Genomic DNA, 16,201 nt, shown 5'->3' on the forward strand with positions numbered 1-16,201 from the left:
TTCTATAAGGGATCTGAATATTAATCAAGTTTGAGGAACCCTGTATTAAAGAGTAAATTATTATTGTATATTACAAATATTACAATTTTCATACCACACATATGATTAAGTTGTGCAAAATGAAGACTTCAAAAGACCAGTTAAATCTATTAGAATAGTTCAGAATTTATGTAGACATAGACACCATTTTTGTACTGGTCTTAATTTTAAGACCCATGTAAAGTACCGTTTTCCCCAAAATGAATGCATAATTGATTTCAAGTTGCTAACCACATACAAAACTATCAGAGAGAACAAAAACTTGCAGTGTTAAATTTAAGAAATCCAAAGGATCTCTTCCTTGCCCATTTGTCTCTCTAACCTAAACATCTTTTTTTAAGGGAGGGAGGAACTAATACTCTTTAAGAAACTAAAAGAATTGATGTTTTTACTTTTTAAGCACACATAGTCTTAAATGGTGACCCAAAAGTAGTCTGCAAGTTATCATTATTATGATAATCAATGCCCCAGATACTTCTGCATTATTTGCTTAAGTAGAAATTAGATGATCACAAAGGTCCCTTTCCAGTTCTCAGATTCTGTCATGATGGGCTATGTGATCATTTGGCATAAAAAACACCTGTCACCTTGTTTTACTTTCACAGTGAAAGTACCATAAAAATGGTTTCTTACCTCAGAATAATAGTTAGGTATTAGTGGCAGACAGTGGTAACAACTGTCCAAAATAAGTTTTCTGTTTATTTCTTTAAAGATAGTTTTCTTTAAGTCTGTATTGGGAGGTTGTATTATATGAACAGGGGAGGGAAAACACCAGACTGGTCCTGACTTTGAAAAAATCCAATCACCTATTTCTACTCTATTTTTCACTGCTGTAAAATGAAGGTTTTGCCTGCCTCTGTATACCTTCTTGGAGCAAGATAATGAATGCATTAATAGGAATTTACACAGGCAAATTTACTGTGAATCTTACATTTCAGAGCCCCTTATTTACACCAGCCCCTTCTAAGGCCCTATACCTATTCTTGTGTGGAAATTTTGTAAATTTTTTTTTCTTAAAGAGATCCCAAATTTGTCGATGCTTCAGTCTCCATAAGAACTGAACCTACCACTATGTATTTAAGTATTATTTGGAGAAATAAAGACAGAGAAGTTCAATCTTATTAAATTACACTTTTCTTATTAACCTCCAAAATATAGCAAAATAGGAAACTTTTTGGTGTTCTGAAGTTTGACTTAGGCAGCTTGATTCAGAAAAAAGTTTTCTGAAGTGAGAAATTAGAAAGAATTTTAATTTGGGATAACAGTACTGCATAAGTATGATTTGACACTTAACTTTTCTGAGATTGAGTTTAAAAAAAAAGAATTGATATGTCTGATCTTTATAATTCTTTCCAATGTGAAACATTCTTTTTTTATTTTATTAATTGAAGTATAGTTAATTTACAATGTTGTGTTAATTTCTGCTCTACAGAAAAGTGATTCAGTTATACATATATATACATTCTTTTTCATATTCTTTTCCATTATGGCTTATCACAGGTTATTGAATGTAGTTCCCTGTGCTATACAGTAGGATGTTGTTGTTTATCCATTCTAAATATAATAGTTTGCATCTGCTAATCCCAAACTCCCAGTCCATCCCTTCCCCACTCCCCATCCCACTTGGCAACCACAAGTCTGTTCTCTATGTTTGTAAGTCTGTTTCTGTTTCGTAGATAAGTTCATTTGTGTCATATTTTTGATTCCACATATAAGTGATAACCTATATGAAACATTCTTAATCTTACTCCCTTTCTTAATGCTAAAATATTGTAGATTTTCAATCTAGTTGGCTCCAAGTTTATTGTTGCAGAAATGTGACTACAACATTGAAAGGCAACTAAGATCTTCACTGAATCGTCTTTCTTGAAAGTTTCTGAGAAAAGGAAAAATATGAAAAAATATTTATATTTCTACTCTCTATCAAGTGTATATTAAGTTAGAATGTCTGTGAAAACTAATTTACTTGACTATCATTCTTGGAGGATTTCCATTCCTTAGAATAAAGCATGAAGAAAATTATTTCAGTTTCACACCTCTGATGCAATCTTTGCCTCTAAGCTAGCTGGATTGTTCAGTTGGCCCAAGAGCTTAAGACCTGAAATTCTACATTCTTGGCACAGTTCTGAGTTCTCACTATAAATGGTAATACCTGAGGTTGCAGGAGGTCAAGGAAGAGGAAAAAAATAATTTCATGCATATCACTTCATCTTCAGTTAATTCTTAAAATGCTGTCCTCTTGGAAGGAAAAATGTCCTTGTTCAGCTTTTGAGGGAAGGATGAATTTAAAGATCATTTTTAGTGTTAAGATTTGGGTGGAAAAGGGAAGGAGATTTCAGCAGATTTTTGTGGACTATCTGTTATATAAAGATGCCACAGGACCCAGCAGTTTCACTCCTAGGAATATAATTAAGAGAAATGAAATGTATGTGTACACAAGTGATTATAACAGCATTATTCATAATAGCCAAAAAGTGGAAACAACCCAAATGTACATCAGCTTATAAGTGGATAAACAGAGTGTGGTATATCTATACAGTGAATTTCTATTTGTCAATAGAAAGAAATATTGATTCATGCTACAACGTGAGTGAGCCTTAAAAACATTATGCTAGGGAAAGAAGCCAGTCACAGAAAACCTCATATCATATGATTCCATTCAAATGAAATGTTCAGAACAGGGAAATCTATAGAGACAGATTAGTGGTTGCTAAGGAATGGAGTGATGGGGTGGGAGGACTTGATAGCTAAAGGAAATGGGACTTCTTTTTGTGGTGATAAAAATGTTCTAAAATTGACTGTGGTGATGCTTTCACATACTTGTGAATATACTAAAAACCATTGTACACTTTAAATGGGTGAATCGTATGTGAATTGTATCTGAAAAATAATTTTTTTAAAGATGCCATGGAAATATAATGATTAATCAAAACTTAGATTTAGACATGTATTCTCCTCTGAAGAAGCACTTGTCATCCAGTTAGAGTACTAATATATATGAGTATTTAAAACTGATGCAAACGGAGAAAATGGTCGGTCTTATAGGAGAGGTGGCATTTAGCTGGACTGTGAGAGTAATTGGGATATGGATATTCTGGGTAGAGGTAGTAGCATAAGCAAAGACAAAGGTATGAAAATGCAACTGTAGTAATTCATTTTTCCTGATTATAGAGTTTAAGAATTTAGGTTGGAGCAGTGGTTTGAGGCCAGCTTTGAATGTTAGTTAGGTAAAGTTAACCTTAATCCTGTAGGCAGTATGGGAACATGGAAGGATTTTGAGCAGAGCTGTGATATTATCTCAACTGTGTTTCAGGAAGGTGATTGTGATAATAGTGTTTTAAAGATGAATTCCAGAAAATTTAGACGAGAGGCTGAAAGAGCAGAAACAGAGGAAAGAGATAACAAATGCTAACAGAACGGAAAAGTGAAGAACAGATAAAAAGAAATATTTGAAGCACACTTGTGATTTAGTTGGATGTTAAAGACAAGGAGAAGGGGAGAGTGAAAGTTATTGTGAGGTACACGTGAGAAGCCAAACAGATAGTTGAAAGAATGGGACTGGGATTTAGACTGGAGGCCAGAACTGTCTAGTGACAAAGTGTTACTTGAAACCATTCAAATGAACAGAAATTAGGATAGCAGCTTGCATCACACAGAGGGCTTTGGGCAAATACCTGGAGGAACACACTGACTTAGAGCTCAGAGAGGAGAGGAGCTATAGGAGGAATAACGTGGAAAAACAGGGGAAGACAGTTTCATGGAATCCAAGAGACATTTATAAAGAAGGAAGGTGGTTAAATGGGACAAAACTGTGAACATCTTTTAGGTGTAATAGATAAACTTTAGGAATATGGTTTTCAGCTTCAATACCGTGTGCAGTATTCTAGCAGGGGGGAAAAATGATAAAATCAAGAAAGTTTAATTCCTAGGTGTCTTAGAGAGTTTATTTTAAAACATTTATAGAGCCATGCAACTGCAGATGGAGAGAGTACCCATTTTAAGAAAAATTATGTAAAAGTGAATAAGTATTTAGAGAGAAGAAAAATACTAGTCATGTGTGTCCATAGCATTAGAAAAATATTTTCTAGGAGTGAGCACCTCCTGCATTTCGAGCTAGTCAGGACATGAGGATGTTAGTAAATGCCTTATTTAAAACTACTTTCTCAGAAATTTCGCAACTAGTGTTCATATAATAAGGAATGTTTTAGTTCCTTGAAGCTATAGTCAGACTAGATTAGCAGGACGTACATGCAGACATTGTAGTTATTGATTGGTTGATGGTTAGGTAAAATGTGATGCTGAATTCAGGCAAGTTTTAGCTACCAGTTAATCTAAAGCATTCCACAGCCATAGAATCAGAGGGAATAACAAAATAATAAAAAAGATTAGTTTGTAAGTATAGATGTGAGAAGAGATTGGGATATCCTCTACAGGAAAAATGTGAAAATGGAGGTCAGTGCCTTTTTTTTATGTATAGTTTTTTTCCTCCTATAAGGATTTCATCTCCAAAGCTAGTCAGGCATCCAAAGATTATTTCAATATACATGTTTTAAATTGTTATATTCTTTGACCCAGTAGTTCTACTTCTAGAAATCCATTCCCAAAAAGCCCTAAATGTTAAGTGCATAGATAATAAGCACAAAGGTCTTCAAAACAGTAATTTTTAGTAGTTCAACAAACAGAGGGTTGAATAACAGCCTTGGTTTCAAATTGTGGAGAAACTGTTGTGAATGAATTGTGGCTCTTCCATACGATAAACATTGAGCAGCCCTTAAATGATCTTTGTGAATAATGTTTGATAACATGGCAAAATACATATAATCTAGAGTTAGATAAACAGGTTGACTGTGGAATTATATGCACAATGTGATTTCAGCTGTATAACAAAATAAATATGTGCTTGAAGAAGTAAATATGTTCATGGAGAAAATTATCCCAATTGCTAATGAAGTTTGTCCTAGGTAGGATTAAGGATTTTTTTTTCATAATGGTGTATATTTCTTATATTTTCTACATTGAGCATGTACTTCTTTGATAGATAATATAGAATTATCACTACCCCCCAAATCTGAAAGATTGGTTATAGAGAGACCAGGAAAGGGAAGATAGATGAGTCAATATAAATCATCATGCCTACTGGAAAAGCAATTCAAAATATAAGCCTTACTGACAGAGAATCAGTAGCATCACCACATGCTGTCAGATTAGTCCTGTCTACTCGTAGCCTCTATTGAGTTTCCTTGGACTCAAACAGACCAGTGGAAGCCTCAGTATAGATTCTGAAATCTAACGACACATTTGTTTCCCTGATATTGTTTGTGAGACAGTAGCTTGTGTCTTTGTTGTGAAAATCCTACCTTTTACATTTGTCATCCACAAACTGATGAAGATAAAATTTTAACTTGGTAATGTTACATTTGTAAATATTTAAAACTATCATGTTATCAATTATTGCTTCTTGAATTTTGCCCCTATAATTACGTATTTTATTCTTCTTTTTTCATAGGTGCACCATAAATACAAAAGACTGAAGTTATAAAAGAGAAAAAAAAAGATTGCTGCTAAAATGAGTGTGAGCAATACGGTATATTTTGTGCCATACACGAAAAGGTATTGTCCATAAATCCATGACTTAGCTTTCTCCCATAAAATGGGAACAAGTTGTGTTTTCTGGGTTTTCTATGAGGAATTTTTATTATATTTGTGAGAAAAATTAAAAGGAATTAATAAAATTAGGATAAAATATTCTTTTATAAAAATTTTTTAGTTTCAAATTATTTCCTTATAGATTTTCTTTATTTTCAGTTATAGCTTAAAATATGGAGAATTACCTGGCTAAAGTTATTTTATCCCTATTATCAGATTATTTTCTGGAAATATATATTACCATTTTCTGTTATAGTGATTTATAATTAGACTTTGAGATAAAATTTTTTCATATCACTTTTCCTCTAATTACAGAAGTAATAGGCTTTGCAGAACATTTAGAAAATAGAAATAAACAAAAAGAAGGAAATAAAAAATAACCTGAAATCCCAACACCTACTTCAGATAAAACACAAGTCTGCAAAGAAATCCAAATTTGTAGGTGAAAGAAACCTTGTTTCCCATCTTCACTGTTGCATCCCTCCTATGCTCTACCTTACACCCTGCCTCTTTTACTAAAATAAATCAAAACAAAACAAGTAGAAGCTGCCGTGTAGAAACTCCCTGTAGAAGGATAATACTTGGTCAGAGAATGTTCCCATTCTATTCTTCCAGGAGTGTATAAAGATGACTGTTTCCTTATGCCCTCACCAAAAAAATGTATCTTTTCTCTATTACTTTATCAATTTGGTGGGTGAAATGAGGTGTCTTGCTATTTTACTTTTTATTTCTCTGATTATTAGTGAAATTATATGTTTCATATCATTAATAGACACTGCTTTTTTCTTTTTTAATTTCCTATTTGTGTCCTTTGAGTGTGTGTGTTGGTGTATATATATGTATATGTTCAACTCTCTGATATTAAGAATAACTTCACTGGCACATATTTTGCAAGAACCATCCCCAACTTTCTTGCCTTTCAGTTTTGTTTATTGCAACTTTTTAAAGCAATAATTATTAATTAAAATACAGTAATGTGAACATATTAAGTAACATAACGTTTTAACGTGTGTGTGTGTGTCTGTGTGTGTATCCATCACATGATGAAGTTAGTAAACATATCCGTCACTCCCAAAAGCTTTTTCATATCCTTTTTCAATACCTCCCTAACCTCTTCTCACCCCAGCCCTTTCCCTAGGCAACCACTGATGTGCTATCACTCTAGGTTAGTTTGCATTTTCCAGAACTTTATATAAATGAAATCATAAAGTATTGATATGTTCTCTTTTTTTGTTCTGGCTTATTTCACTCAGCATAATTATTTTGAGATTCATCCCTGTTGTAGCATGTATCAGTAGTTCATTTTATTTCTGAGTTGCATTGCATTGTCTGCAGGTACCACAGATTGTTTATCCATTCATCTGTTGGTGGATGTTTGGATTATTTCCAGTTTTGACTATTAAAAATAAAGCTGCCATTAACTTCCGTGTACAGTACTTTGTATGGACATTTGCTTTCATTTCTCTTGGGTGAATACCTAGGAGTGGAATGGCTATGTCATGTGGTAGATATGTTTCACTTTTTAGGAAACTGCCAAATAGTTTTCCAAAGTGTTTGTACCATTTTTACATCCCACCAGCAGTGTCTGAGAGATCCAGTTACTTCAAATCCTTGCCAACACCTGGTATGGTCTGTCTTTTTAATGTCAGCCATTCTGGTAGGTTTGTAGTAGTATCTCATTGGGATTTTAATTTGTATCTCCCTAATGAATAGTGATGTTAAGCATCTTTTTTTTTTTTTGGCTTAGTTGCCGTCTTTCTTGGTGAAGTGTGTGTTCTAATGTTTTTCTCATTTTTAAAATTTGGTTGTTCATGTCCTTTTAATTGAGTTTTGAGGATTCTTTATATTTTATGAATGCAAATCCATTGTGAGATATATGTTTTGTAGAGATCTTCTACTGTGGCTTATCTTTTCATTTTCTTAACAGGGTCTTTCAAAAAGAGTATGTTTTTATTCTAATTGAACCTTTTTTTCCTTTGTGGAGTGTGCTTTTGTTTTTATATCTAAGAAATTCTTGCCTAACCCAAGGTCACAAAGATTTTCTCTTGTGTTTTCTTCACAATTTTTTTAGTTGTATGTTTTACCTTTAGTTCTATAATCCATTTGGAGTTAATTTTTATATATGGTGTCAATATGAATCAAAGATAGACATATGCAATTGTTATGGCACCATTAGTGGAAGATGTTCTCCACTGAATTGCCTTTGCACCTTTATCAAAATTCAGTTGTCCATAAATGTGTGGGTCTGTTTCTGTACTTCCTGTTTTGTTGCACTGATTTATTTGTGTGTATATATATACACGCAAATATATGTATACACATACACACACATACACACCAGTATCACAGTGTCTTGATAACTGTAATCTTAATGATAAATCTTGCAATCAGGTTATGTTAGCCCTCCAATTTTGTCTTCCTTTTTCAAAGTCGTTTTGGTTGTTTTAGGTCCATTGCATTTTCATATGAATTTGAGAATCAGCTTCTCAATTTCTCTTTCTAAAAAATACTCAATACTGAGTCTTCTGACCTATAACCACAGTATAACTTTTCATTATGTCTTTACTTCCTTTCATTATTATTTTGTAGTTCTCAGTGTACAAGTCTCTTGATCCTTTGTCAGATTTATCCCTAAGTATTTCATTTTTTTGATGCTATTATAAGTGATATTTAAAAGTTTAGATATCCATTTGTTCATGTATAGAAATATAATTGAGCTTTCTATATTGATCTTGTATTCTGCAACTTTGATAAACTCACGTATTAGTTCCATTGAATTTTCTACACAGGTGATTATGTTGTTTGTCAGTAAAAGTCCAACTTCTTTCTTTCCAGTCTTGCTACTTTTTACTTCTTTTTTCTTCCCTTGTTGCAATTATAGAACATCCAGCACAATGCTGAGCAGAAGTGTTGAGAGCAGACATCCTTGCCTTGTTCCTGATCACAGGAGGAAAGCAGTTGGTCTTTCACCATTATATTTGACATTGGCTGTAAATGTTTCATAGATTCCCTTTATTAGGTTGGGGATGTTGCCTGATATTCCTAGTTGGCTCAAGAATTTTTATCAGGAATGAATTTTGGATTTTGTTATATGCTTTTTCTGCATCTTTAGAGATGATCATTTGGCTTTTTATCAGTTTGTTGATACGGTGAATTACATTGATTTTTGAGTGTAAACCAACCTTGCATTCCTGTAATAAATTCCACCTAGTCATGATGTATTATCTATTTTATATATTACTGAACTATATTTGCTATAATTCTGTTGTGAATATTTGTATCTATAGTCTTCAAGAATTTTACTCTGTTGCTTTCTTTCTTGTAACGTTTTTGTCTGGCTTTGGTGTCAGGGTAATACAAGCCTCAGAATTAATCCTAGAAAGTATGTCTCCTTTTCAATTTTCTGAAAGAGATGTGTAAAATTAATATTGTATCTTTCTTAGATGTTTGGTTGAATTCACCAATTAAGCCATTTGATTCTGGAGTTTTCTTTGTGGGAAGATTTTAAATTACAAATTCAATTACTTTAATAGATGCAGAGGTATTGAAGTTATCTGTTTCTTCTGGCGTAAACTTTGTTGATTTGTGTCTTTCAGAGAATTTATCCACTTCATCTAAGTTGTTGAATAATAATTGCATAATGTACAATTTGCATAATATACTCCCTGATTATCCTTCTGATATCTATAGAATCTGTAGTGATGTATCCCTCTCATTCGTGATACTGGTAATTATGTCTTCTGATCAGTCTGGCAAGGTTTATAAATTTGATTACTTTTATCAAAGAACCAGCTTTGCTTTCATTGATTTTTGTTTTTGTTTTTTTCTATTTCATTGATTTCTGCTTTAATCTTTATTATTTCCTTTCTCTCCATACTTTGGGTTTAATTTGCTCTTTTTTTCCTAGTTTTTAAAAAAATAATGGAAGCTGAGGTCATTGATTTGAGACCTTCTTTTCCAAAACAGGAGTTTATTGCTCTAGATTTCCACATGAGTACTGCTTTAGTGGTATCCCACGAATTTTGACGCCTTCTGCTTTCATTTTAATTAAGATAAAAGTATTTTCTAGTTTCTCTTTTGGTTTATTTTTTGACCCATGGATTACTTTTTATTGTGTTATTTAGTTTCCAGTATTTGGGGATTTTTTTCATATTATCTGTCTGCTGTTGATTTTCTAATTTAACTCCATTGTGTTCAGAGAATATATCTAGTATAACTCAAGTCCTTTTAATTTATTGAGTCTTGTTTTATGGCCCAGAATATGGTCTATCTTGGTAAACATTCTGTGTGCACTTGAAAAGAATATGTATTATGATGTTTCTGGGTTGAAACATCAATGTTAATAATCATATTTCAATGTCAATAATCAAATTGGTTGATGGTGTTGTTCAAGTCTTCTATATCCTTACTGATTTTCTGTCTATTTGTTCTATCAGTTATTGAGGAAAGGATATTGAAATCTCCAACTACAATTGTGGATTTGTCTATTTCTCCTTGCAGGTAAATCAGTTGTTAATCATGTATTTTGAAACTTTTTTTATTAGGTGTATAAACATTTAGGATTGTTATATTCTCTTGATAAATTGATCCAATCTTTTTATCATTATGAAATAATCTTTGTAATATCTTTGCATTGAAATCCATGTTATCTGATATTAATATAGCTAGCCCAGCTTTCTTTTGATTAGTGTTGTATCTTTTTCCATCCTTTTAGCCTACTTGTGTCTTTTTTTTAAAGTGTGTATATAGACACATGTGTACACATGCATGCATATATGTATTTATATTTGGATACACATTTATGTATTAATCTGCTGTCCATACTCAAGTGATAGTATACCTTTTTGTGTATAGTATGATAACTTTACAGCACTGTGCTTCAATTTCTATCCTTCCCAGCTTCATGTTCTTATACGTTTTACTTCTACATGTTAAAAACTCACACTATATTGTTATTTTTGTTTAAACAGTGAATTATACTTTAAAGAAGTTTAAATAATGGGGGGAAATCTTACATATTTAACCAAATAGTTAACCATTTTCAGTGCTTTTTCAATGTTTTGTAAAGCTCTATTTCCATCTGGTATGATTTTGGCTTATGTCTAAAGGATTTCCTTTAGCATTTCCTATAGTGCTGGTGGTCAGGTCATGAATTCTTTCAGCTTTTGATGTCTAAAACCCTCTATTCTGCCTTCATTTTTCAAAGATCTTTTTACAGAACACAGAATTTTAGTTTGAACTTAGCACTTTAAAAATGTTGCTCTATTGTCTTCTCACTGGTATTATCTTCAGTGAAGAATCTGCTGTCATTGTTGTCCTTACATAATGTCTATACATAATGTGTTTTCTGTCTCTGGCTGCTTTCATGATTTTTGCTTTATCACGTTTTGAGAAAATTATTATGATATGCTTGGTGTAATTTTCCCCATTTTTCTTATTCTCATTCTTGTTCTTGAGCCCCATTGACCTTCTTGGATGTGTGGTTTATAATTTTTATCAGAATTGTAACTTTTTTTCACTATTATTTCTTCAAATATTTTCTCTGCCTCAACATCTCTCTCTTCTCTTCAGGGACTCCAATTAGATGTATACTAGTCCATTTGAAGTTGTTCCACAGCTCACTGATGCTCTTTTTTTTGGTTGTTTATTATTTTGTTTTTTGTTTTTTCTCTGTATGTTTCATATTGGATAGTTTCTACTGTCATATCTTCAAGTTCATAAACCTTTTTTTCAGAAATCTCATCTGCTATTCATCCCATGCAGTGTATTTTTCATCTCAGACATTGTAGCTTTCACCTCTAGAGGTTCAGTTTGTGTCTCTTTATATCTTGACTATCTCTATGTGTTTGATATTTCCTCAATATTTCCTAACTTTTTAAATATATGGAATACAGTTATAATGCTCTTGTCTGCTAATCTAGCAACTATCATCTTATATCAGTCCTGGATTGGTTTCAATTGATTTTTCTCATCATCATGTGTCATATTTTCCTGTTTCTTGGGATGCTTGGTGAGTTTTTTTTTTTTTTTTTAGACATTGTGAATTTTACCTTTTTGGATATTAGATTTTTTTTTAATTCCTTTAAATATTTGTGAGCTTTGTTCTGGGACACAGTTAAGCTACTTGGAATAATTTAATCCATAAAGATCCTGCTTTTAAATTTTGTTAGGCATCCAGAACAGCACTTAGTCGATGGTAATTTTCTGCTACTTAGACTCTTGTGAGTACTCTAAACAATTCCCCATGAATTATGAGATTTCCTATTCAGGCTAGTGGTAACAGGCACTATTTACAGCTCTTCATGAGCCCTAGGTACTGTTTTCTTTAATTCTTTCATATAAGTTTTTCTTCCACCCTGCTTGGCCTGGCATAGTTTTCTCACTTGCATGCATAGATCAGTAGTTAGCTGAAGACTTGATGGGAACTCTCTGCTCATCTCCATATCTTCTTTCTGTGCTGTTCTCTTCTATTTAGTACTGTGCCCTGAGAACTCTAGCCATTTTAGTCACGCTGGACCCTCATCTCTGGAGTGCCCCAGGCTCTAATTGGGTTTCCCCACCCCCTACTGTCTGTGCCATGGCCTGGAAACTCTCCCAGGACATTAAATTGGGACAGTTTTAGCTCTCCTTGTTTGTTGTCCCTCTCTCTGGGATCACTGTCCTTCTCTGCCTGATATCCATTATGTTAAAATACCATAATTTCATGTTTTTCCAGTGTTTTAGTTGTTTCTGGTGGTAGATAATAAATCCAGTCCTGTTACTCCATCTTGGCTGGAAGCAAAAATCCATTCATTATATTTTTTAAGATAAATAAGTTGTGTATTATCAAGCTTACTGATTTTAGTTTATGGTTTTTGCCTCTGATATCTTGCTAAATAACTAAATACTCATCTGCAAATTATTTTAGAAGTTTTTATGATCTCAGTTTTTTATTATTTTAATATTATTTTATTTTAAATATCATTTTAATATTTATTTCTTTTGAAAAATCACTTTAGTCTATAGTATGACTTAGTAGTCTGTGTGTGTCCTCCAAATGGTTATCCATAGTACTTAGCTTTAATCACATTGAAGCTAAAATATTCAAGTTTAAAATACATCTTGGTGACTGAAAAGATTTTAGTTCTCATAAATATGGTTCATAGATCTTTATGTTTTTCCTAACAGAAATTTTGTAATTTGCTTTTTTTTTTTTTTGGCATGGTCTCAAAAGGCATGTCTTTGATTTAATCCATTGTTTCTCTTTTCTATTCTCTAAGCAGTGAAGGCAATAGCACTTTTTGAACTTTATGTACTTTGTTGCCTAACAAGTAACTAAATTTAAGTTACTTTTTCAATAGTATTGATATACTGACTTTATGCTTGATTATTGGCATTCATGGCTTGGCAGGATGACTACTCATGATTACAGAGGCAGTGTTGTGGGGGAATCCTTTTTCCTGTTTAAAACCTTTAATGCCTACCCATTACCCTCAAGATAAACTCCAAATTTCTTAGTATGGTTTAAAAGAATTATTGTGATTTTCCTTGGCTTATAAAGGAATTTAGTCTTGCCTGACACATAGTAGTGCTTAATAAATGTTAGCTGTTACTATTTCAATATTAATCAGACCAAACTGCTTTTGAAACAGATTTATTGAGATATAATTTTTCTTGTTTTTTTTTAAATTACATTTTATTCTACATGTGTCTCCAAGAAAATCAAAAAGAAATGCAATTAATTTGTGATGTTGGGGGGAAAAAATCTTTGGTTTTACTTGTTCAACAAAAATATCTGAATCAATTATACTTTTATCAACTTTCCCTACACATCCTAACATTCTGTTTTGCCATCCACTGTGTATTTCTCACACATATCTATCTCAAAGTTATCTTGAGAGGGAGAGTGAAAACAAAAATCCAGGGGCTTCCCTGGTGGCGCGGTGGTTGAGAGTCCGCCTGCCGATGCAGGGGACACGGGTTCGTGCCCCGGTCCGGGAAGATCCCACATGCCGCGGAGCGGCTGGGCCCGTGAGCCATGGCCGCTGGGCCTGCGCATCCGGAGCCTGTGCTCCGCAACGGGAGAGGCCACAACAGTGAGAGGCCCGCGTACCACAAAAAAAAAAAAAAAAACCCACAAAAATCCAAATTCTAAAAGATAGCGCTTAATCAATGTTAAATCTATCCACAGTTATGTATATTAAACAGAATCGTGTCTATTGCATCCTTATAAGCTTCTGAAAATAAGCATATTTATGCTAAGAAATGTCATTGTAATATACAAATAAATAAAAATTTTCCAAGTTTAGATTATTGTAAACTAAAATTAAGCTAATTTGTGATTTAAATGACTATTAGCTCCTTAGAAATCAGTGCTCATTGTTCTCTGCATTTGTCTAAGTAAACTGTCAGGTGTGGAAACTTTTAAATACCACTAATGATGCTATAGGTACAACAGATCACACCTAAAGGAATATACTTCAAAAGCAGAATTATTTTTTCATAAAAAAGATAGCAGCTGAATCATAATATATTTTAACACCAATGTTTTTCTCACCAAACTATTCTCTCCAAATCTACATAGTACCAACCAAAAAAAAAGAAAAAGAAAAAGAAAAATTAGTTAGGAAGCTACATACTCCAAAGCACATTGCATGTCTTACCTCTATTGTCAGTCAGGTATCTGGGATAAAATATGTAGTTTCTACATAGACAAAGTTTTCACCGTGAAAGTAAAGGAAGATCCAGCCGGGCATGCTGGCTAAGTGACATTTTCCAGTTGCCTGTTGCAGTTGTCATTAACTAGAGAAAGTGTCTATGTAACTATTGGTCAGGAAGAATATATACTTCATCTTGCAGTCTTGTAGACTGTTTGATTAACCCATTAATGGGTGGATCAATTCAGAATAATCACCTTTATGTTTCTTTAGTCCCCTTTTGGAAATTTCTTCTTTTGAGGTTTTTTCCCCCTGCGTAACTGATAATTTACCTGTTATTTTTCTTTTCTTCTCCTCAGAAATCTGTTGTTGATATTTTAATTTTCTTATCTTTAATTCCCATTTGTTTTCAATTAGCTAGACAAAATTCATGGTTATTACCCCTCTCCGTTTTATTTTTTTTTAACTTTTAATTTTATATTGGAGTATAGTTGATTAACAATGCTGTGATAGTTTCAGATGTACAGCAAAGTGATTCAGTTATACATATACTTGTTTCTATTCTTTTTCAAATCCTTTTCCCTTTTAGGTTGTTACATAATATTGAGCAGAGTTCCCTGTGCTATACAGTAGGTCCTTGCTTGTTATCCGTTTTAAGTATAGCAGTGTGTACATGTCAGTCCCAAACTCCCTAACTGTCCTTTCCCCCAACCATTCCCCCCTGGTAACCATAAGTTCATTCTCTAAGTCTCTCGTGAGTCTGTTTGTGTTTTGTAAGTAAGTTTATTTGTATCATTTGTTTTTAGATTCCACTTTCTCTTTCTCTGACTTACTTCACTCAGTATGACAATCTCTAGGTCCATCCATGTTGCTGCAAATGGCATTATTTCATTCTCTTTAATGGCTGAGTAATATTCCATTGTATATATTATGTGCCACATCTTCTTTATCCATTCCTTTGTCAATGGACATTTAAGTTGCTTCCATGCCTTGGCTGTTGTAAACAGTGCTGCAGTGAACATTGGGGTGCATGTATCCATTTGGACCATGTTTTTCTCTGGATATATGCCCAGGAGTGGGATTACAGGATCATATGGTAGCTCTATTTTTAGTTTTTTAAGGAACCTCCATACTGTTCTCTGTAGTGGCTGTACCAATTTACATTCCCACCAATGGTGTAGGAGGGTTCCCTTCTCTCCACACCTTCTCCAGCATTTATTGTTTGTGGATTTTTTGATGATAGCCATTTTGACTGGCTTGAGGTGATATCTCATTGTAGTTTTGGTTTGTGTTTCAGATGTAATTTTCATACCATACAATTCACCCATTTAAAGAGTACAACTAAAGAGTTTTTAGTATATGAACAATTGTACAACCATCACCACAATGAATTCTAGGACATTTCACCACACTAAAAAGAAAGCCCATACCCTTTAGCTATCACCCCCAACTCTCCTTCACCCGCTAGTCTCTATAACTTTACTTATGCTGGATGTATTATATAAATGGAATCATACAGTATGTAGTCTTTTGTGACTGGCTTCCTTCACTTAGCGTAATGATTCACCTGTGTTGTGATGTGTATCAGTAGTTCATTCCTTTTTATCCCTGAATAATATTCCATGGTATGGATATACCGTATTTTGTTTATTCATTCACCAAATGAACATTTGGATTGTTGCTGAATAATGTGGCTACCAATATCCAAGTTTTTGTGTGGACATGTGTTTTTATTTCTCTTGGGTATATACCGAGGAGTGGGAATTTCTGGGTCAACTTGTAACTCTGTGTTTAAGTTTTTGATGAACTCCCAATCTGTTTCCCAAAATGGCTGTACCATTTTACATTTCCACCAGCAGTGTTGGAGGGTCCAAATTTCC

General features: G+C 33.3%; 1 protein-coding gene across 1 annotated transcript in view; it reads left to right on the forward strand.

Annotated features, from left to right (window-relative positions):
• The window catches only part of TAOK3 (TAO kinase 3), a 189,068-nt gene that overhangs the window by 90,234 nt on the left and 82,633 nt on the right, over positions 1–16,201 (forward strand). Inside the window, exon 2 of the mRNA XM_079716978.1 lies at positions 5,546–5,649. The gene's annotated coding sequence lies outside the window, so the exon portion shown is untranslated. The remainder of the gene's footprint in view (positions 1–5,545; positions 5,650–16,201) is intronic.

Source organism: Hyperoodon ampullatus (genome assembly GCF_949752795.1).
Source record: "Hyperoodon ampullatus genome assembly, chromosome: 13".
Taxonomy (NCBI): domain Eukaryota; kingdom Metazoa; phylum Chordata; class Mammalia; order Artiodactyla; family Ziphiidae; genus Hyperoodon; species Hyperoodon ampullatus.